A 22,226-nucleotide genomic window follows, 5' to 3' on the forward strand; every position below is an offset into this window, starting at 1 on the left:
CCGGGGCGGGGCTTGCCTGGGAGCTGTGTGCGTGCACCCAGTGAGGTTATTTCATGTCCGTAGATTCCTCCCACTCTCCATCTGTGCAATGTGCTAACAATTATGCATTGGATATCTGTAGTGCATCCATATTTCTATAAATTAGTTTTAGAAACACAAACTTTCATCATGTGACTAATCCTAATTTTTTTACGGAAATACAGATGCAAAAAAAAATAAAAATTATTACAATCTGTAAAAAATAATGGATCCCATTGAGAGAATTCCCCCCAAAATCTGGGTTTGCACCAGGACATGTACTTTTTTTTTCTTCAGGATGGGTTTGCGTTCTGATGCAGTGCAGATGTCCAGTCCGTAAGATGCTGGTAAAACTGGGTGACATCCATCATACTGAGTACAAGATACTGGAAAAGCTGGTTGACCTCCATCGTACTGACTACAGCAGTGCCTCTCAATTTCAGGCCTCACCAAAAGGCCATGTTTTAAGGATTTCATTAGTATTTCACAGGTGATATAATTGTACTGAGTGCATCCGGTATTAGCACAGGCATCCTTTGTATGGGATAGCCTCAAAACGTGACCTGTTGGGGAGGCCTGAGGACTGGATTTGAGAAGCTAATGGACTACAAGACTACAAGATGCTGGGAAAGCTGGGTAACCTCTATGAAACTGACTACAGAATGCTGTAAAGCTGGGTGACCTCCATCATACTGAGTACAACTCAGTCATACTAGGACAACTGGGTGACCAGCATCATATTACAAGATTCTGGGGTACATGGGTGACCTCATCATACAGAGTACAATATGCTGGGAAAGCTGGGTGACCTCATCATACAGAGTTCAAGATCCTAGGAAAGCTGGGTGACCCCCAACATACTGACTGCAAGATGCTGGGAAAGCAGGGCTAGCTGGGTGGAATCATCATACTGACTACAAGATGCTGAAAAAGCTGGATGACCCCCATCATACTGACTACAAGATCCTTGGAAAGCTGGGTGACCCCCATCATACTGACTACAAGATGCTGGGAAAGCTGGGTGACCACATCATATTGAGTATAAGATGGTAGGAAAGCTGGGTGACCTCCATTATGATGACTACTAGATGCTGGGAAAGCTGGGTGACCCCCATCATACTGACTACAAGATGCTGGGAAAGCTGGGTGACCACATCATATTGAGTATAAGATGGTAGGAAAGCTGGGTGACCTCCATTATGATGACTACTAGATGCTGGGAAAGCTGGGTGACCCCCATCATACTGACTACAAGATGCTGGGAAAGCTGGGTGACCACTATCATACAGGCTACAAAATGCCTGCAAGCCCTGGATCTGGGTGGAGAGAGCGGCCTCTAGTGGCTAGAGGCAGACTACTGCCTTCAGCTAAGAGCAGTTTGCTTTCCCTTACGTCCTAAGCAGCAGCACATAATGGGGAAGATTCTATCTTCCTGCAATGATAGGACAGATGGTAACAAGCAATAAAGAGTTAATTGCCCCGCCTATAAGGCCCTATGCTGACCCAGCCTCCTTGTGTTTTTTTCTGTCCTTCTGTGGGACAGGTGGTAGGAGGAGAGCAGGGAGCAGGCCTATGTGTGTTTCTCTGCTCTCCTTCCAATAATTCTTCTTTTCCACATGGTCGTGTAGAGAGGGAGAGTTTTTTGTATATGTATTTTGTTTTTTATCCTGCTTTGTTGTGTACAGAGCAAAGATTTTATTTTTCTTATGGAAGCAGCTGTCATCTCAGTGATCGCTCAGCTTCTATGCTCTGGTCAGTAAGTATTATGGCGCCATCCGCTGCCGGGCTGCACGTGGCTGCTAAGCATGGTGCTGCTCAGACAGGACGCCGCTCACCTGGTGTCTGTCCTCACTCTTCAGAGAGGTAAGTCATACAACCTTTTTTGTGAGGAGCTGTATGGTGCCTGTGCAGGCTCTCTGCCTGGAAGCCTGACCTGTATTGCAGGAGGCCTGTGTGCAGGCTAATGGATATAAATTTCATGAGATTTATAATAGTTTATAATTTGTTTATTTTTAGTTTTTTGCCTATGCGAGCTCTGTGAGACAGTTCCGCTATGTGATCATGCGGTATGGGTCCTGCTATGTAATAATACAGTAAAAACTATGGATCTGCTATATGAGTATGCAGCCTTAGATAAGAGCTGTTAGTTGTGTGGTCACTGAGCTGTTTGTGCACCTGGATGCTGATTTCTTGCACTAGTGGCTGGTTGTGTATTGATTGCACCTGGTATCTTTCTTACACTGGCACTACTTTTTCTTGTTGCATTGAAGCTATGAAACTGCATTGTGTGTACACAACCCTAGATTTGCTAGGTGTGTATTGGTGACACCTGATGCGTGATTCATTACACCTGAGTGTGATTCCTGGCTCTAGTACTGCGATTGAAGGATGCAGTGAGACTGCAGTGTGTGAACACAAGCCCAGAGTTGCTAGGTGAATATTGATTTCTTGCTCCAGTTCTGCTGTGGAAGGATGCATTGTGTGAACACAAGCCTAGAGTTGCTGTTATTGCACCTGACCTCTGATTCCTTGCTCTAGCACTGCTCTGGAAAGATGAATTGTGTGAACACAAGCCTAGAGTTGCTATTTATTGCACCTGATGTCTGATTCCTTGCTCTAGCTCTGCTGTGGAAAGATGCATTGTGTGAACACAAGCCTAGAGTTGCTATTTATTGTACCTGATGTCTGATTCCTTGCTCTAGCTCTGCTGTGGAAAGATGCATTGTGTGAACACAAGCCTAGAGTTGCTATTTTTTTTATTACACCTGATGTTTCATTCAGTACTGCTATTGAATGAGGCAGTAAAGTTATGAATCTTCGTTGTGTGAACACAACCCTAGGATTGCTAGTGGTGTATTGATTGCACCTTACATGTCATCTATAGCTCTGCTTTTGTATGATGCAGTGCAGTTATGAGACTGCATTGTATAAACACAACCCTAAAGTTCCTGGTTGTGTATTGAGTGTATCTGGGGTCTTTTCTAGCACGGTTACTGATATTTAATGTTGCATTGAAGCTATGAAACAGCATTGTGTGTACACACGCCTAGAGTTGCTACATGTATAGTACTGCTATTTTTAAAATAGTAAAACGAAGATATTGCAGGGTATGATCACAACTTTAGAGTTTCTAGTTGTGTACCGAGTATACCTGATGGCTGTCTTACATTAGTTCTGCTATTGAAACAATAATCCATTTAAACAATGAGGCTACACTGTGTGAACGCAGCCTTAGAATTGCTAGTTGTGTATCAGCTGCTCTGAGGTATCTGGATTTCTTGCACTACACAGCAGTCTGTTGCCTCTTTACCTGGCACAGGTTTATTATCATTTTATCTCACTTAATGCAGGAATCTAATGTCCAAAGTTTCAGTAACCTTTGGGAAAGCTCAGTCACTTATGTATGTGTATCCTGCAAGATTCCACATCCAGATGGCAGTGGAATTTATTTTTGCTTGTAGATTGTATCTTCATTGTAACCCATTACAGAAGATGCTATGTCTTAAGCAGATGGTGCTTGCTTCTGAGTATGCGTGTAACCCCACAGTTTGCTGCCTGGTCCGTGGCCCCTCCACGCTTGGAGAGGAGCATTAGACTTTGCCAGAGATGGATGTTCTTTCTAATAATACTCTATGTACCATGAGAATCAACCTGAATGGATTGGGGACACTCTTCCTTACAGAAAGGTACAATCTCTGCCCCAGTCTGAAAAGGAGAAGGAAATCCTCCCTTGTTCCCCATTCTATAGAAGTTTACAGCATAGAAGGTACTGGAAGAAATGATGGATCTGGCACAAAAAGGGATCATCCATCTCAGAGGTCTTGTGGATGTGGACAAAGAAGCTTGTGACAAAAGCTCCTCCGGCAGCAACCGTGGGTTTACCTTATGATGCCATATTCTCGACAGTTTCCGATCCAAAGAAGGTAAGTTGTTGGTGAACGTCCATAGATCTACAGTTCTAAGCAAAGAAGGTTCCATATGGAGAACATATGCTCTGTGCTCCCCCTCCTAAAGGAGACTAACCATGCTAGTTGTGAGAGACTCATATATCTACATGTACCTGGCTACAGAGAAGACTGTATACACCTGCATGTACCTGGCTACAGAGAAGACTGCATATTCCTTTGCATCTTTCTGAAATTACCTCAGCTCCCTTTACATTCACTAAGGTTACCTGCCGGGCCTGGAATGACATATATCTATCCTAAGATAAGAAGGGAAGTAGATGGGACACTCTTCTATGTTATGTTAGCTGTAGTCACCACCTGGAGAGAATCCAAGATCACCATTGTCTCCTTCCTGCATGAGTGATTGTTAATTGTCAAAAACTTACAGTACTATATTTTCACCTACCCGTAACCATTCCTGGGTCAGGATTCCTAGAACTCCCCAATTGGTGTCCCTTCACCCAATGATGTGAAGGTCTCATGACGTCTTCAAGCAACGAATTTAATAGGAAGGTTGGCATATGTATCCCCTTGCAGCAGATGCTGTCAGTATGGGACCAAAGAATAAACAGCCTACATTGGGTTATGGTTTATACCCACAGATACAAGGGCCTCAACATTTTCTTCAGTCAGTGGCAGACCAATCTCTCCCTCAAAGTGGGTGGAGGCAACCACCTATCTATCTAACAAAGGGTGAGACAGGCAAAGAAGACTTTGTTCCTAACAGAAGTGGCTGTCATCCAACATGAGAGATGAGAGCGGTAAGTGAGCCCCAGTCCACTTCAACACAACAATCTATGGGGAAGCTATCGGGGTAAGCTCAAGAAAGCATCTACAGTGGTGCATATCGATCTTCAGAGCTGCATGTGATCAGTAGCATTACTGTTAAAAGCAGAAGCTGTTTTTGCATGGACCAAGAGATCTATCCAGCAACAAGGGAAGTCACAATGCCTTAATGTAAAAGGCTAAAGCCATTATATTACCCTGACAGAAGAATGGTCTCTGGACCAGGGGAGGTTCTACTGAATCGCCAGATATTACAGCGACCCATTGGTCCCATGGCCATTTCGGGTAAAACCAGGATGCGTGGTTTTAACTCCTAAAAACTACTGTGGACAACAATAAGTAGAAGTCTGGTAAAAAGACAATACAGGATCAGTCTCTTTAATCCTGATAGCCACAGATTGGCCCAAGAGGTCATTGTGGTAATTTTTGTCCTCTCCTGATGAATATGTCCAAAACGACATTTTGGAGACTTGCCCAGATTCCTCACCTACTGCCCCATGAGGACGGATTATGTCTGGCAAATCACCAGATATTATGGCGACCCTTACGTGGACCTAATGGCCATTTCGGATAACGCCAGAATACGTGGTTTTTACTCCCTAAAACTGCTAGGGATGACAACCCGTAGTAGTCTTGTAAGGACAAGACAGAATCATGCCTCATTACTCCTAATAGCTCAAGAAGGCATGGTTGCTCTCTCCTGATGCATGTGTCAGGACATTTTGGAGACTTCCCCAGAATCCTCACAGTCACGGAAGGGCAGATTGTGTCTGGGTCTGGACCACCTATGATTGACAGGCCTGATGAGCTGAGGCTTTTTAGAATTGGTGATAAACATGATTCTGCTATTAAGAGCAGAACCCACAAAGAGAACCTCCCTGAGGGTGAAGGAGGTTTTCTATCCTGGTGTGAAGAATTGGACTTCTCCCATATCACTGGCTAGAAAGGCGATCCTTCTATTTCTCCAGGATGGGTTTGAGAATGGGCTGAAGCTACGACCGTCAAAGTACATGTCTCGGCTCTTTATGCTCTTCCAGACAGCTGATTGTCCCATGAATCCCTAATACAGAGATTTATTAAAGCTACGCAGAGGATTAAAGCAACTGTAATGGATCCAACTCCCAGGTGGGATCCGGGACTCGTCCTTCATCACCTTGCACTGCTCCGTTTGAGTTATCTTTATTTGAATTAAAATACCTGACCCTCAAGGTATGCTTCCTAGTAGCTATTACATCTGCTAAACGCAGGAGTATGTTCAGACATTAGGAGCAACTGAACCATATGTTGTTATCCTTCAGGACTTTGTCTTTTACCCTTAAGGTTCCTTCCTTATCCAACATTACTCAGCAGATTGAGTTACCTGTTTTTGTCTAAATTCCTCCAATGAGGAAGCATTACAACCTCACTCTGGTTGTGGGCGGAGCCTTGGGCCGCCACTCTCTGGTTGTGGGCGGAGCCTTGAGAGTTTATTTAGTGAGAACCAGAGAAGTCAGAAGATTTTATCTGTATCTTTTTCAGGAAGGAACAGTGATTGGAAGGCCTCAAAAGCCACTTTATCCAGATGGATACGGCCGACTCTGTGTGTTACCAAGAGGTGAGAGTCCAAGTACCTGAATCCATTAAGGCCCTTACCACAAGGGCAATGTCTACATCCTGGGTGGAGGAGATGTGCATATGCCCATTGATCAGATATACAGAACGGCATTGTGGTCTACTTTTAGACATTAGAACCTCTGGGCAACCAATCTTAGTAAACCGGTTCTCATGGCTGCTGTATGATTCTCCCACCCTTTATGTGATCTTGCTATATCCCCATTATGTGCTGCTTAGGACGTAAGGGAAAGTGGAATTTTATACTCACCGTAAATTCTCTTTCCTGTAGTCCGAAGCAGCAGCACAAACTAACCCTCCCTATAAAAGTTTATGCATCATACCTTGAGTGTTTTGGGTTATGTTTTCCTAGATCGTTAGAAGTACACAAGGAGGCTGGGTCAGCATAGGGCCTTATAGGCGGGGCAATTAACTCTTTATTGCTTGTTACCATTTGTCCTATCATTGCAGGAAGATAGAATCTTCCCCATTATGTGCTGCTGCTTCGGACTACAGGAAAGAGAATTTACGGTGAGTATAAAATTCCACTTTATAAGCCGCAGCTCAGACAAAGAAGCTGCAGCCGGAAGGGAGAACACGGCGACGCGATCCAGGACCCAGCGCTGGAACCAGGGAGGTTATATCCTCCCACTCCCCGGCCCTACAATATAAATGACTCCAGCCCGGAGTACCCTTTTAAGGAGTGCATACAGTTACACTTGGTCCTACTGTCTGCTAAAAAAAAATTCCCTGACTACAGTGTTCACAGCAAATTACAAAGAATTAAAATTCCTAGTTGTCAAAACTTTAGAGCTGTTTTTTTTTCCCCTTAGGTGAGTAATTTTTGGTAAAGGAAGTAATTGACATGTCACAGATCACATAGGCTTTCTTAGGGTATGTGCACACTACGAAATTCTGATTGATTCTACAGCTGGCACCCATCTGTGGCTGTGCACGTCACCGCTGGTCCCATAGGCTTCATACTATGTTTTGCCAGATTCCGATGTCCGCCCGAAGAATGAGTGGGTTCATTCTTCGGGCAGATGGCAGAATCTGGAAAACCATAGAATAAAGCCTATGGGACCAGCGGAGTGCACGGCCACGAGTGGATTCCTGACTAATCTTAAAAGTGTCACTGTCGTGAAATTTTTTTTTTTTTTTTGCAGAAATCAATAGTCCAGGCGATTTTAAGAAACTTTGTAATTGGGTTTATTATCCAAAAAATGCATTTTTATCATGAAAAAGCAGCTTGAAGCTCTCCCCCCTGTCTTCATTGTTCTCCTATGGAGAGAGCTAAAGAAAAGACCAAAACAGGACAACAAAGAGTTAATCTACAAATCCCTCATGGGATATCTCCTGTGACCATCACCAGTGACCTGTCTGAGCTCAGATTACAGCTGTCACCCAGCTCCATGCCTGTAATCCTCTGTTATCTGCTTTCTGCTCCTGGCTTACTCCCTCCTTCCTCCTCCCCCCTCCCCTCTCCCTAGAGCAGACAGGGTACGTCTCCTGCAACAAGTCACAATTTTCAGATTTTTCAGAGTGGATGAAAAAGAGGAAGGAGGGGGGGACCTGGGAAAAGGCTTTTTACATGCAGATAATGGCAGATTTGGCTAATAAACCCAATTACAAAGTTTCTTTAAATCGCCTGGACTATTGATTTCTGCAAAAAAAAAAAATACGACAGTGACTCTTTAAGCCTCTGTAGCGCTGTGTAGCCAAACGGAGAATATGCAATGTCTGGTGGCTGACATTGCACCAGATATAATATATATATATAATATAATATAATATAATATAATATAATATATATAATATTATTATATATGTATCACTAACAGATCTCCCTGTTAACCACTATAAGGGTGGGTTCAGACAGGAATTCTCGCGGAAAATGTCCACGGAATTCTGTCAGCTGTCCGCCCGCACAGGCACGCGCTTTTCCGACGACTCCATAGACACCATTCTATGGGCCGGCGTATTCTGCGATCTGCTAAAAGAAGTGACATGACACTTCTTTCAGCGAATAGCGGAATACGTCGGCCCATAGAATGGTGTCTATGGGGCCGGCGGAAAGGCGGCCAGATATGCGGGCGGACAGCTGACGGAATTCCGCTGACATTTTCCACGAGAATTCCTCAGTCTGAACCCACCCTTACATAATAAGGACTGGAATACATAAATAAAGACTACGGGGGACTGGAATACATAAAAAGACTACGGGGGAGATTTATGAAGGGGTGTAAATATAAACCTGGTGTAAAATGCCCACAGCAACCAATCACAGCTCCTCTTTATATTCTACCAGAGCTGAAAGCTGAGCTGTGATTGGTTGCTGTGGGCAGTTTACACCAGGTGTATATTTGCACCCTTTCATAAATCTCCCCCTACATCTACAAAAATTTATATACTTTTTTCGCCATTTATGGAGGCATCAGAGTGGTGTGATTATATCAATAATATGACTATAGAGAGCACAGTAAAAATTACTGAATAATGAGGTAACAGAACATGATTGTCAAGTACAAAAGTATAATGTGCAAGGGAAAACATTGTAAATATAATAAGCTGCCACTTGAATTGTGCAAAAATGTTTAGCAAACCACAATAATTACCACTCCTGTAAAGTGCCCTGATACTAATCAAGACCATCTGAACATACACCACTGCTCCTTATCCTTTTTCAGTGGGATAGGATCTATTAGATGCTGAAATTTTTCTGCAGGAATATTAACCCATGCAGAGGAATAATCCTTTTCATATCATTTGGCAGTAAATGGACCCTCAAGGTATGTGCACACACCCTCCATTTTGATGGAAATTCAGTTGCGGAATTCTCAGGCACACTTCTCCGCCCGTGTCATAGACTCCATTCTATGCACGGGCGGATTCTTTCATCCGTCCAAAGAATGAACTTGATCGGCGGGCGCGAGCTGAGAATTCCGCGACTTGAGTTTATGTCAAAATTACTCAGTGTGCACATACCCTTAGAGAGCCAATGCTCACTTGTCAGCTGACCACAGGCTTTCAGTATGTCAAAAAATAAGGCACCGGCCACACATCTTTCCGTGCAATATGCACCCCCCCCCCCCCCTCTCCCAATGCTGGCAACACTCGTACATCTATTTTAAAAAAACAACCTCTGCATATGTCACTGAGCATGTGCACTCAGCCTCTTTGGTCGACCATGGTGGGCCCTGTTCTGAATGGAACCTGTCTTGTTAAACCACTGTATGGTCTTGGCCATCTTATTGCAGCTCAGTTTTAGGATGTTGGCCATCTTCTTATCACCTAAGTCATCTTTATGAAGAGCAACAATCCTTTTTTCTTTTCTTCAGAGGGTTCTTTGCCATGAGGGACCATGTTGATCTTCCAGTGACCAGTATGATAGAGTGTAAAGGCCCTATTCCACCAACAGATCTGACGACAGATTATCTGCCAAAGATTTGAAGCCAAACCCAGGAGTGGATTCGAAAAGAGGAGAAATCCAGTCTTTCCTTTATGACCTGTTCTCTGTTTATAGTCTGTTCCTGGGTTTGGCTTCAAATCTTTGGCAGATAATCTGTCGTCAGATCTGTTGGTGGAATAGGGCCTTTAGTGTGGTAACACTAATATTAATACAACTGAGACTTTGTAACACTAACGAGTCACTTGACACCGGGGGTGGGGTGGGGGGGGGAGGAGAATGACTAATTGGGCAAAATGTTCACTTTGGAGTGTACTCACTTTTGTTTCCAGGGGTTTAGACATTAAGTGTGCCTGTCATGACGGCCAGCTGCTGGATCACAGTTGAGTTCCTCTCTTCATCTGGAAGTTTGGGTCTCCATGGATATGCATTGAAAAAGTGTGTACTTTCATGGCTGTGTTATTTTGAGGGCACACCACATTTAGGGTATGTTCACAGGCAAAGAATTGAAGAGGAAAGTTTTCTACTTGAAATGTCCTCTTCTTCAATTCTGGCTGAATAGGGGCAGAATTCAAGCGAAATGCAAGCGGAAAGCGAAAAGTCAAAGGCCCAATGACTTCTATGGGATTTCTCTAGTGAAATCCACCCAAAGAATTGACATTTTACTATTGGAATTTCACGCAGAACACGTTTAAAATTAAGAGCGGATTCCACTTGAAATTCCTCACCTATTCCTCAGTGTGAACATAACCTTACATTGTTATACAAGCTGTAGGCTGACTACTTTCCCGTTGTTGCTACATGCGATCTTTGCTCCTGTTAGTGTATCTGATTGTCTCTGCTGTTTTTGTACATGTGCCTCTGCACATAATCATTGCTCTTGTACTTTTGACAATAATACTGAAAGAGTAGTCATATTGTTAATGTTATTTCTCATGCTGCGTGACTTTGTTAGACCCAGAGAATTTCGAACCTAGAGAAATGCAAATTTTTCCATTTTTGCACAAAAAAGTGTTAATCTATCAACCAAAATTTACTATTAACACAAAAAATATGTCATGAGAAAACAACCTCAGAATCACTTGGATACGTTTAATTGTCACAAAGCTATTAACACATAAAATATCATCGGTCATATTTGAAAAATACGGCTTGGACCATAATGCCAAAGGTGTCTTCAAAGTTAAAGGGGTACTCCGGCTGGAATGCTGTTTTTCACAATCACTGGGGAGGGGATGGATGAAAACAACTGCATCTACTTACCTCCCTGGCTCCAGCGCTGACATCTACATCCAGCTGCTCTTGTCTACAGTCGCTTCTTGGTCTGAGGTGGGCCTTGAGACGCTCCCAGCTGGAGCACCCTTTTACGGGGTTTAGAAAAAGGGGGGCCAAGGATAATATCAATGAAAATGGGCATGGTGTTTTATATTTCATTAAGGGGGCAGTGTATTGGAAGTTAAGGGGGCACAATGGATTATAAGATGGGGCACAGTGTATTATAAGTTATTAGGGGTGTGTTATAACTCATTAAGGGGGCCACAGTAAATGTCATTAGAGTTATATCTCTGAGGGCACAGTGTGTGACACTAAGAAGAGTTTAGTTTGGAGGATGAGGACTACTTGGAATGTAAAGAGCTAAAGATGTCAGCAGAGATAAGAGATAGATGGAAGAAGTCATAGTGCTCCAAATCAGATGGAGAAGAAAAGGAACAGAGAAGGTATCACTTGTGAGGCACTGATATGATTGTGTAAAAGTAAATGTTGGATCAGGCCAGCGCCCCCTCTGCCCTATATTGTTCAAAAAAATGTTGGATCTTGTTCAAATAAATGTTGGATCAAGTCAGTGCCCCCTCTGCCCTATCTTGTTCAAAAAAGATACAGACAAGTCTTTTTAAAAAATTATTCCCCTTCCTCCATGTCCCTTACTGAACAGGGACGTGTTGTATAGTTGTCTTCAGTCCAATTTGCATTCCCAGCTTGATGCCAAGCAGGGCACCAAACTGAACCTTTGCCCCTGGAGACAAATAATGTAGCTATGCCTGTAGTCATCCAGCCATAATAATTTGGTCCTAGCCAGTTGCTCATATTCTGCTGTTTTTTTCTGCTTTCAACATATTAACATCAAGTATTCACTTTACTTATGGCCTAATATATTATATCATTCCCTGACATTACAACGAGATAAGGCAAGGTTATTCCCTTCACCCAGTCAGTGTTTTTAAATAGTATGGCTGATCAGTGTATGTGTACGTGTAGTTTACAAGCAGAACATTAGGTGGAGCTGTTATCCAGGGTGAAAGGTTTTTTTATCACTATGTAGAAGCCACGATAGATAAACAGCTTATAAAATGTTTGTGCTCTGCATCAATGTGCAAATATTAACGTTTCAGAATAATTTTCCATATGATTTTTTTTACCCAATTTAAGCCTAGGTGTAGTGGAATGTGCCCTCAGTGTGCGGCTGCTGGACCCGGCTGTGTGCGTCTCTTTTAATTGGGGTCAGTATCCTGCTGAATGGCTATCTTGGGCTTTCAGCAGGCAGTGTATCTCATAGGGGAAAGAAATGAATATTACGGTATTACTTCCTCTGTATAATTTAGCCAGTAAATAAAAGTTCACAGTGGGTAGAAAAAAATACTGTATATATATATATTACATGAATAGATTTTCTATGGAGAGAGTGTAATTGTGTCTGAACCTGTTTGACTTGTGCTTCTTCTGAACGATTCCTAATCCTCTGGATGGTTAAAGTTTATCTATAATTAAGTGAACTGAGGCATTGATTACTTAGCGTTTACTGTGTGTAATGCAGTATTTGATGAATTCTAGGAATACACGGCCATTATTAGCAAAGTACAGAACAGCTTGTTTCCAGCAGAGTGAAGATCACATTTTGTCAAATTGAACAAAAGCTGAAGTTTAAAAACAAGTAAATCGAACAGAATTATCCTGAAAAGGTTTTAAGGGACTTTAATATTGAATCAAGCTATTACATTTCAGATCGGTGGGGGTCTGACTTCTGACACCTGAACTGATCAGCTGACTAAAGAGGCTGCAGTCCTATTTAAGTTAAAGGGATATTACAGTATAAGAAAATTGTATCTAAATAAAACCAAGATATATAACTAGTAATATAGTAATTCAGCGTTTTTTTGTATAATTCACCCCGGACAGAAAGTTAACTACAAAATGTGTATTGTCTACAGCTCTTTTTGTAGACAATGCATCATCCTCTGATGTTGCAGGGTACTTGGCTGAATCTTCTCTCTCAGCTCTAGCCTCACCCACCTGTTTGATATCACCATCACTGACCGGCCCCTCCAGCCTACATCACCGTCTTCTTGTCATATACACAGATACAGATCTAAGACCCTCAAAAGTAGGAATGATTTCATATCTGGGGCAGTTAAGAAATGCTATATGCTTCTTCAGCATATTATTTTTTTATACCTTATGTCGAAGCACCCTTTTAATTCTATGAGTTGCAATATTGGGTTTAACGCTACCTAGGGTATAGAGTTGTGTCTGGCAACCCATGAAGCCTGCACACGCCCTATGACTTACCAGACACTGCTCCATACAATATGTAGCGGCTGAGCTTGGTTTTGTAACTCATTTCATTTATTCTGCAGTTTATTTAACCCCTTCATGACCGAGCCCATTGATGCACAGATGTCCAGGTCAAATAAGTGCAATGTTCCTCCCCATGGCGCTTTTATTTTTCCACCTACAGGGCTGGTTTGGGTGTCATTTTTTGTGCCATGATCTCTAGTTTTTATTAATATCATATTGGTGTAAGAGAAAAATTTAGATCATTTTTTATTTTTTTTTCTAATATATAATTTAAAAAAATCAGCAATCCTGGTGTGTTTTTTTTTTTTTTTTTTCACTTACGCCGTTTACTGTACGGGAACAATATTATATTTTAATACATCATACATTTCAGCACGCTATGATATATAATGTTTATTTTACATATTTCTAGTGGATATGGGGTGTAGTAGTGGAGGTCTAGTGGATATGGAGGTCTAGTGGATTGAAAAATCGTTCATTTTGATCTTTTAACATGTTCATGAATCGTCGTTCGCAAAAAATTCGCCGATCAGTCTGTGTAAACAGTCAGCGCGATAGTCCTGCCCCCCCGCTCATCCGCAGCCCCCCTGCGCCAGCTCGATCGCCACCCCCGCCGCCGCTCTGATCGCCGCCGCCGCTCTGATCGCCGCCGCCGCTCTGATCGCCGCCGCCGCCGCTCTGATCGCCGCCGCCGCCGCTCTGATCGCCGCCGCCGCCGCTCTGATCGCCGCCGCCGCCGCTCTGATCGCCGCCGCCGCCGCTCTGATCGCCGCCGCCGCCGCTCTGATCGCCGCCGCTCTGACCGCCACCCCCGCCGCCGCTCTGATCGCCACCCCCGCTCTGATCGCCACCCCCGCTCTGATCGCCACCCCCGCTCTGATCGCCACCCCCGCTCTGATCGCCACCCCCGCTCTGATCGCCACCCCCGCTCTGATCGCCACCCCCGCTCTGATCCCCGCCGGCGCTCTGATCGCCACCCCCGCCGGCGCTCTGATCGCCACCCCCGCCGGCGCTCTGATCGCCACCCCCGCCGCCGCTCTGATCGCCACCCCCGCCGCCGCTCTGATCGCCACCCCCGCCGCCGCTCTGATCGCCACCCCCGCCGCCGCTCTGTTCGCCACCCCCGCCGCCGCTCTGATCGCCACCCCCGCCGCCGCTCCGATCGCCACCCCCGCCGCCGCAGATGCCGCAGGCTTTTTTTTTTTTTTTTTAAACCAGTGCAGGTCTATTCTCAGGCACCGGCCCAACATGAAGCACTGGGGACAGGCCCGCTGGCCCCCAGTGTGACAAACCCCCTCCCTCTATGTGATGCGGCTCCATTGATTCTAAAGGGAGCCACAGTCACAAAAAAAGGGGAGATGTCACACTGGGGGCCAACGGGTCTGCCCTCAGTATTTCATGCCGGGCTGGTGCCCGGAAATAGACCAGTGCTGTGGGCAGGAACCGTGGGAAGGATGCAGTTTCAAAAAAGGACCACAGCACCAGCATCCCCATCCATTCATGTAAGAAACTTAAAGCGTAACTGTCATTTCAGGGCCATTTTTCTAAAAACATTAAATATCAACAGTACAAGCGATTTTAAGAAACTCGGTAATAGGTTTTATGTACTGAAAGAGTTTCCTTCTGTACTGAAAAAAAGCAATCTCCCAGCCTCCCCCCTCACATCAAATGAAGCAGGATTTCTGTGTCCATTGTGTGGCTATGGAGAGGGGAGGGGCTGTTAGGAGTGACTGAGCCCGGAGGATTTCTGCAAAGCACAACACCCTGCAATCTTCTCTCAGTAAGTTCATAGATAAGCACTGACCTTTCTGACACCTGAATTTAGCGTTTTAGGTGCCCAGAGAGTCTACAAACAGCTGACCTTCATGTCACCTCTTCCTGCTCCCTCATCTCCCTCGGCCCCTCCCCCCTTCATAGGCTTACAATGGAGAGAGCAGAGCCCGTCTTCACTGGCTTCTCTGTAATGAAGACGTGTTTGCCTGATAATGCACAGATAAGAAGTCAGGGGGGGAGGCTGGGAGATTGCTTCTTGAGTACAGAAGGAGGCTTTTTTGGCTGATGAAACCTCATTACAGAGTTTCTTAAAATTGCTTATACTACTGATTGTTAGGGCCATGGCGGTGTCCCGTTCTCCGGACCGCCGCCGCACCCTCTCTCCTACAGCTGCAGCAGCCGGTGTCCATAGGCAGGGACCCGGCGCTGCTGTTGCTTCGGCCCCGGGGGGCGCCTCACCTCACCGCGCTCCTGTCCGACGCTGTGCCGGCCGGCGCACCGTACCCGCCTCCTAGGGCGTGCGCGCGTGCCGGCTGTCTCGGATTTAAAGGGGCAGTGCGCTCCTAATTGGTCCATATGTCAATCACTCCCCTATAAGTTCCAGCTCTGCCCCCTTCCAGGTGTTGGAGCCTCTACATGCTTCCCATAGTGTTTGGCCCAGCTCCCTGTTGTTCCTGACCTTAGTCCTTGTCCCTTGTTCCTGTCTTCAGTCCTTGTCCCTAGTCCTTGCCCGCTGCCTTCCCATTGTTCCTGAGTCCTGTCTGCCACCTGCGAGCACGTCTACAGTCCTCTGCCTGCCTACTGCTCCTGCCACGCCTCGCCTGCCATCACTAGCAACCAAGCCAGGGGTAGCGACCTGGGGGTCGCCTGCCGCAGCAAGTCCATCCCGCCTTGCGGCGGGCTCTGGTGAAAACCAGCGGCCCCTTAGACTCCGCTCCCTGGTGAGGTTAGTGCTATCGCTAGTGGATCCACTACTCCAGGCGTTAAACTGATTTCTGCAATAAAAAAAAAACATGACAGTTACACTTTAACCTCTTAAGGACCCATGTCGTACCGGTACGTCATGGATCACTGTCACTTAAGGACCCATGACGTACTGGTACGCGGGTCCTTTAAGAGGGCGCCGCGGCCGGGTCCCGATCGGGGGAGAGAGCCTGCTATAATACATAGCAGGCCATCTCTCCCTATCGGCATGGAGGGTTGTTAACCCCCCCCCCCCATGCCGACGATCGCCGCTATTGGCTGATAAGCCCACAGCGGCGTTCGGAACCTTTCCGGGCCATCGGTGGCCCGATGACCCGGAAAAAAATGGCGGTCGGTGCTGTCCGAGGAAGGCACCGACCGCCATTACTATAAGAAGTAATGGTGGTCACGGTACTACCGTCCCGATCGCCATGAACGGCGATCACAGTCCCCACAAGTAATAAATACCTGCTCCGGACCCCTCAGCTAGGTAGCTGAGGGGTCCAGAGCAGGTATTTGTACATTACTCACCGGTCCCGGGGTCCTGATCGGCGTCTTCCGGCGTCCTCTTCTTCTTGTCGGGTCTTCGGCTTTTTTCGGCTCCAGCGTCTTTTTTCGGATCTTGCGCTCTGCTGCCCCCTAGCGGCTGATAAGTGTAATACACGTATCAGCCACTATAGGGATGTTCAGAATGTAGTAAGTTTTTTTTTTTTTTTTTTTTTTTTTTTTCTATTTTCCGCACCCTATCGCCGCTGAGTGTTGATCAGCATCGCACGAAAGTGCGCTGCTAATCAGCAACTCCTCCTTTTTGGCGTAGGGTGTTTTTTTTTTTTCTATATCCTACTGCCACGGTCTGCTGATAAGTGCCGCACATAAGTGCGGCATTTATCAGCAACACCATTTTTGGCATAGGTTTTTTTTTTATACTTACTGTAAAAAAACACTACATTACACCACACTACACTACATTGAATAAAGTTTTACACTACACCACTACATACCCCATATACCAATCCCTATATAAAAGTGGCCCCCGGCGTGTTTTCGGTATCGGACGCATACGTTATTATTGCCTCTGACACTGAAACAGCCAGTGAGGATGAATGGGGGGATCCTTCGTTCCTCCATTCATCCTCATCATCCAGTGACGTGTCTGGGGGTAGCGTAGCGTACGCTGCCCCCCAGACACGTCTTTTCCGCCAGTACCGTCCCAATAAGAGATGACGGTATGGCGTGAAATTCTACAAACTCTGTGAGCGTACCTCAGGGTACACTTACAGATTTAGGGTACGTGCACACTGCGGAATGGCGAAGGATAACCCTTTGTGCATTCCGCAGCTGACACCCGCTGGCGGACTGATGCGGGCGCGCGTCTCCACCCGTGTCAGACTCCCATGTTATGCACAGGCGGATTCCATCGTCCGTCCAAAGAATGAACACATTGACGGAGAGCCGAATCCGCCCGTGCATAGAATGGAGTCTATGACACGGACGGAGACGCGCGCCCGCATCAGTCCGCCGGTGGGTGCCAGCTGCGGAATGCACATAGGGTTATCCTTCGCCATTCCGCAGTGTGCACGTACCCTTAGAGTGTATGAAGGAAGGGACACCCGAATCCAGCCCCCAGATGCCCACCCCCAATCCTCGGTGTTAGTGGGGAGATCGTTTGGGAACTGATCTTCCCACTGCTGGATAAAGGTTACCACCTGTATGGGGATAACTTTTATACCAGCACCCCCTCTTCTGGTCCCTCGCTGCCCGAGCTACTGTAGCTTGCGGCACGATCCGAAAATATCAGAAGCCGTAATAGAGCCCTAATATTTAGCAGCCATGGAGCGGACCCAGCGCTTCTGGATTCTGGATATGAAGGACCCCGTATCGCACCAGGGCAACATTTTCCATGTGACGTCCCCCACACTGGAAAACATGAGACCCCAGAAGAAGTGCAGAATGTGGCGTAACAGGGGGATCAGGAAGGACACCATTTTCCAGTGTGACACCTGTCCTGATCACCCCGACCTCTGCATACTGGATCGCTTCAAGGCGTACCACACGTCATTGGGGTTCTACATTTTCTAAATTCTGTCCCTTATTCCTATTTCAGGGGTCACGTTGATCCAGGGATTATTCTGATTGCCATTATGGAGTCGGGAAGGAATTTTTCCCCTGTGATGAGGCTACTGTCGTCTGCCTTACGAGGGTTTTTTTTTGCCTTTCTCTGGATCAACACAGGTTGAGTTTGATGGACATCTGTCATTTTCAACCTTATAAACTAATAATTGGCCTAATACCCCCAAATAAATTAGAATGGTCCCTTTTCCCCAACTAAATAGGTATGGCCGCCATTCCCATAAGAGGATGCCATGATGCAATTACAAAGCCTCTGTGCGGCCAGGACAGTAGAAACCCCCCACAAGTGACCCCATTCTGGAAACTACACCCCATAAGGAATCTTAACAAGTGGGGCAGCGGGTATATGGCCCCCTAGTGACGGCCACATTTGGGACGTGAAAATGAAAAAAATGGTATTTTTTATTTTCACGGCACATGTTCTACACATGTGCCCATCACTAGTGGGGTCCATATGCTCACTGCACCCCTTGTTAGATTCCTTATGGGGTGTAGTTTATAGAATGGGCTCACTTGTGGGGGTTTCTACTGTCCTGGCAGCACAAGAGCTTTGTAATTGCGACATGGCCTCCATCCTCCATTCCAGCCTCTAAATGGCGCTCTGTACCTTTGGTGGCTTGCCCTGTGCCCATATGGCACATTATGTCCACATGTGGGGTATTTTCGTGTAGGGGTATTTACCCTACACGTTTTGCTTTTATTTTCTTTTTTAACCCCTTGTGGAAATGGAAAAAAATCAAGGCTAGACCAACATTTAGTGTAATTTTTTTTTTAATTTTTACTCTAAATCATTGATCTTGTCTTGATTTTTTTCATTTTCACAAGGGGCTAAAAGATAAAAAAAAACACAATGTGTAGAGCAATTTCCCCTGAGTACGGAAATACCCCACATGTGGACATAAAGCGCCATGCGGGTGCAGGGTAAGCCTCCAAAGGGAAGGTGCGCCATTTGGTTTTTAAAGGCTGGATTTGGATGAAATGGATTTCGAGGGGCCATGTTGCATTCAAAAGGCCCCTGTGTTGCCAAGACAGTTAAACCCCCCCACAAGTGACCCTATTATGGAAACTAAACCCCTCAAGGAATGTAACAAGGGGTGTAGTGAGCATATGGACCCCACTGGTGACGGGCACAAATGTGGAACAATGTGGCGTGAAAATGAAATATTAAATTTTTTACACTATTATGTTGGTCTAGCCTTGAATTTATCATTTTCACAAGGGGTTAAAAGAGAAAAAAAATAAATAAAACGTGTAGAGCAATTTCCCCCGATTCCGTAAATACCCCACATGTGGACATAAAGCGCCATGTGGGTGCACGGCAAGCCTCCGAAGGGAAGGAGCGCCATTTGGATTTTAGAGGTTGGATTTGGCTAGAATGGATGATGAACGCCATGTCGCATTTACAGAGCCCTCGTGCTGCCAAAAACACTGGAAACCCCCCACAAGTGACCCCATTCTGGAAACTGCACCCCTCAAGGAATCTAACAAGGGGTGCAATGAGGATATGGACCCCTTGATGACGGGCACATTTGTGTCGTGAAAGTGAAAAAATGAAAATTTTCACTTTCACGTCACATTTTTCCACATTTGTGCCTGTCACCAGTGGGGTCCATATGCTCACTGCACCCCTTGTTAGATTCCTTGAGGGGTGTAGTTTCCAGAATGGGGTCACTTGTGGGGGGTTTCCAGTGTCTTGGCAGCACAAGGGCTCTGTAAATGCGACATGGCCCTTGAAATCCATTCCAGTGAAATCCAGCTTCCAAAAGCCAATTGGCGCTCCTTGCCTTTGGAGGCTCGTCCTGCGCCCGCTTGGCACTTTATGTCCACATGTGGGGTATTTCTGTACTCGGGAGAAACTGCGCTACACATTGTGTTTTTTTTTTTTGTTTTTTTTTCCCTTTATCCCTTTGTGAAAATGAAAAATTGAAGGCTAGAACAACATTTTAGTGTAAAAAATACTTTAGTCTTTTTTCACGCCATGTTGTTCGGAAAATCTGTGAAGCACCTGTGGGGTCCAGATGCTCACCGCACCCGTTGTTACATTCCTTGAGGGGTGTAGTTTTCTAAATGGTGTCCCTTTAGGGGTGTTTTTAGGTTTTTGCTCCCCAGAGCCTCTGCCAACCTGAAGTGGTACGGTCAAAAATGACCAAATATAACGGATCCATTGAAATGCACTAGGCGCTCCTTTATATCTGAGGCTTGTGGTTGCGTCAAATAGCGCAATAGGGCCACATATGGGGTATTTCTATAAACTGCAGATATGGGGCAATCAATATTGGGGTGCATTTCTCTGGTAATAAGTTTATAATTATGAACAATATTGGATTACAATAAAATCTCTGCACAGAAAATTAAAATTTTCAAATTTCTTACACAATTAGCTTTTATTTCTGTGACTCCCCTAAAGGGTTAAAAAACTTTCTGGATGTGCTTTTGCAGAGTTTAGGGGGTGCCGTTTCTGAAATCGGGTGCTTCGTGGGGCTTTCTAACACACAGTCCCCTCAAATACACTTTAAACCTGAACAGTTCTCTAAAAATATCTGATTTTGAAATTTTACTGAAAATTTGGAAATTTGCTGCTAATGTTTTTTGCTGCTAATGTTTTAAGCTTTCTATTGTCTATAAAAAATGAAATATAGTTTAATAAATGCCGCCAACATAAAGTAGACATGTTGCTAATGCTATTTAATATATAATTTGTGGTATAACCATTTTCTGTATAAGCAGAAAAGTTTTAAAGTTGGAAAAATGCATTTTTTTCACAATTTTTCACGCTATTTTGTTTTTTTTCATAAAGATTCGTTATAAGTATCGACTCCAATTTACAAGAAATGCGAAGTACAATATGTCACGAGAAAACAATCTCAGAATCAGCCGGATAGGTAAAAGCATCCAAGTTATTAATGAATAAAGTGACACTGGTCAAATTCATAAAATTTGCTCCGGTCCTTAAGGCCATTTCAGGCCCGGTCCTTAAGGGGTTAAAGCAATGTACCTACCGGAGCTGATACTACTGATTGTTTAACCCTCACTGAACTGTGCTGTGTCTATGCTGTTAGCTCCAAGCTGCTGATCAGTTGCTCTGCTTGGCCAGCTGTTACCTATATCAGGGCCATTCTTGTGGAAATTACGAAGTCCAGCTTCCACATCGTGAAGCAGAATGAAGGGTAAAAAACCTTGAGGATATCCAGATTCTGCTCCTGAGTTTTAGGTAAACCATTAAGGTAAAACAGTTGATTAATTCCCATTGGGGTATAACAATAAACATTGGTATACAGCAGGGATGGGGAACCTACAGCCCTCTAGCTGTTGTAAGACTACAATCCAATCATGCCTGAATAATAATTAAATAAACCATCTTCATATTTTGTATTCTGTGGTGTTTGCATTCTTAGTGGGCTCACTGGCTGGCTATGCTCACTAAAATGTTATGCAAATCTTGTAATTATTTTACAAAGAAAAATAAAAAATCTGTTATAGCCAGGAATTTCTTTTCCGTCCTGGGTTTGGATGTCACTTGCAGTGAATGTAACAATTATTTGTGGCTAGCATGTTAAACAGGATTCCAATTATTTGTCTTGTCTAAGACATCCTGCAGTCCTGCTAAATTTACCCGCTCAATGTAAAGCCAAAGCATGTTCTTTATTAGTCAAGATGATGCTCTAATTATCCTGTCAGCCATGCTATTAATCCAGACATTTTATTACCAATTCTTCAGCTTTATAGTTCCTCCTACATTTTCTTTTTATTCTATTTCTTTACTCCACTTGTGCCCTTGTAGAATATTGTCTAGATGTCCGTATGTGAAAGTCTGAGAGAGGGTTTTTTTTTTTTAATTTCTCTTGATATATTTTTAATTTTGCCACTAAAATATACATTGGAACACACAGATAAAACACCATTAGTATGAGTAAGTGCAATAGAGTGAATATTCATAAAACATGCGTGAAGAATATGTGTTCAGAAGATTAAAGCAAAACTATCACTTTAAAAAGTTCAAAAGTTCTGATCTAGGTGTTGATATAGACAGAGCCAAGAGC

Source organism: Dendropsophus ebraccatus, chromosome 3, assembly GCF_027789765.1.
Source record: "Dendropsophus ebraccatus isolate aDenEbr1 chromosome 3, aDenEbr1.pat, whole genome shotgun sequence".
NCBI classification, from domain to species: Eukaryota; Metazoa; Chordata; class Amphibia; order Anura; family Hylidae; genus Dendropsophus; species Dendropsophus ebraccatus.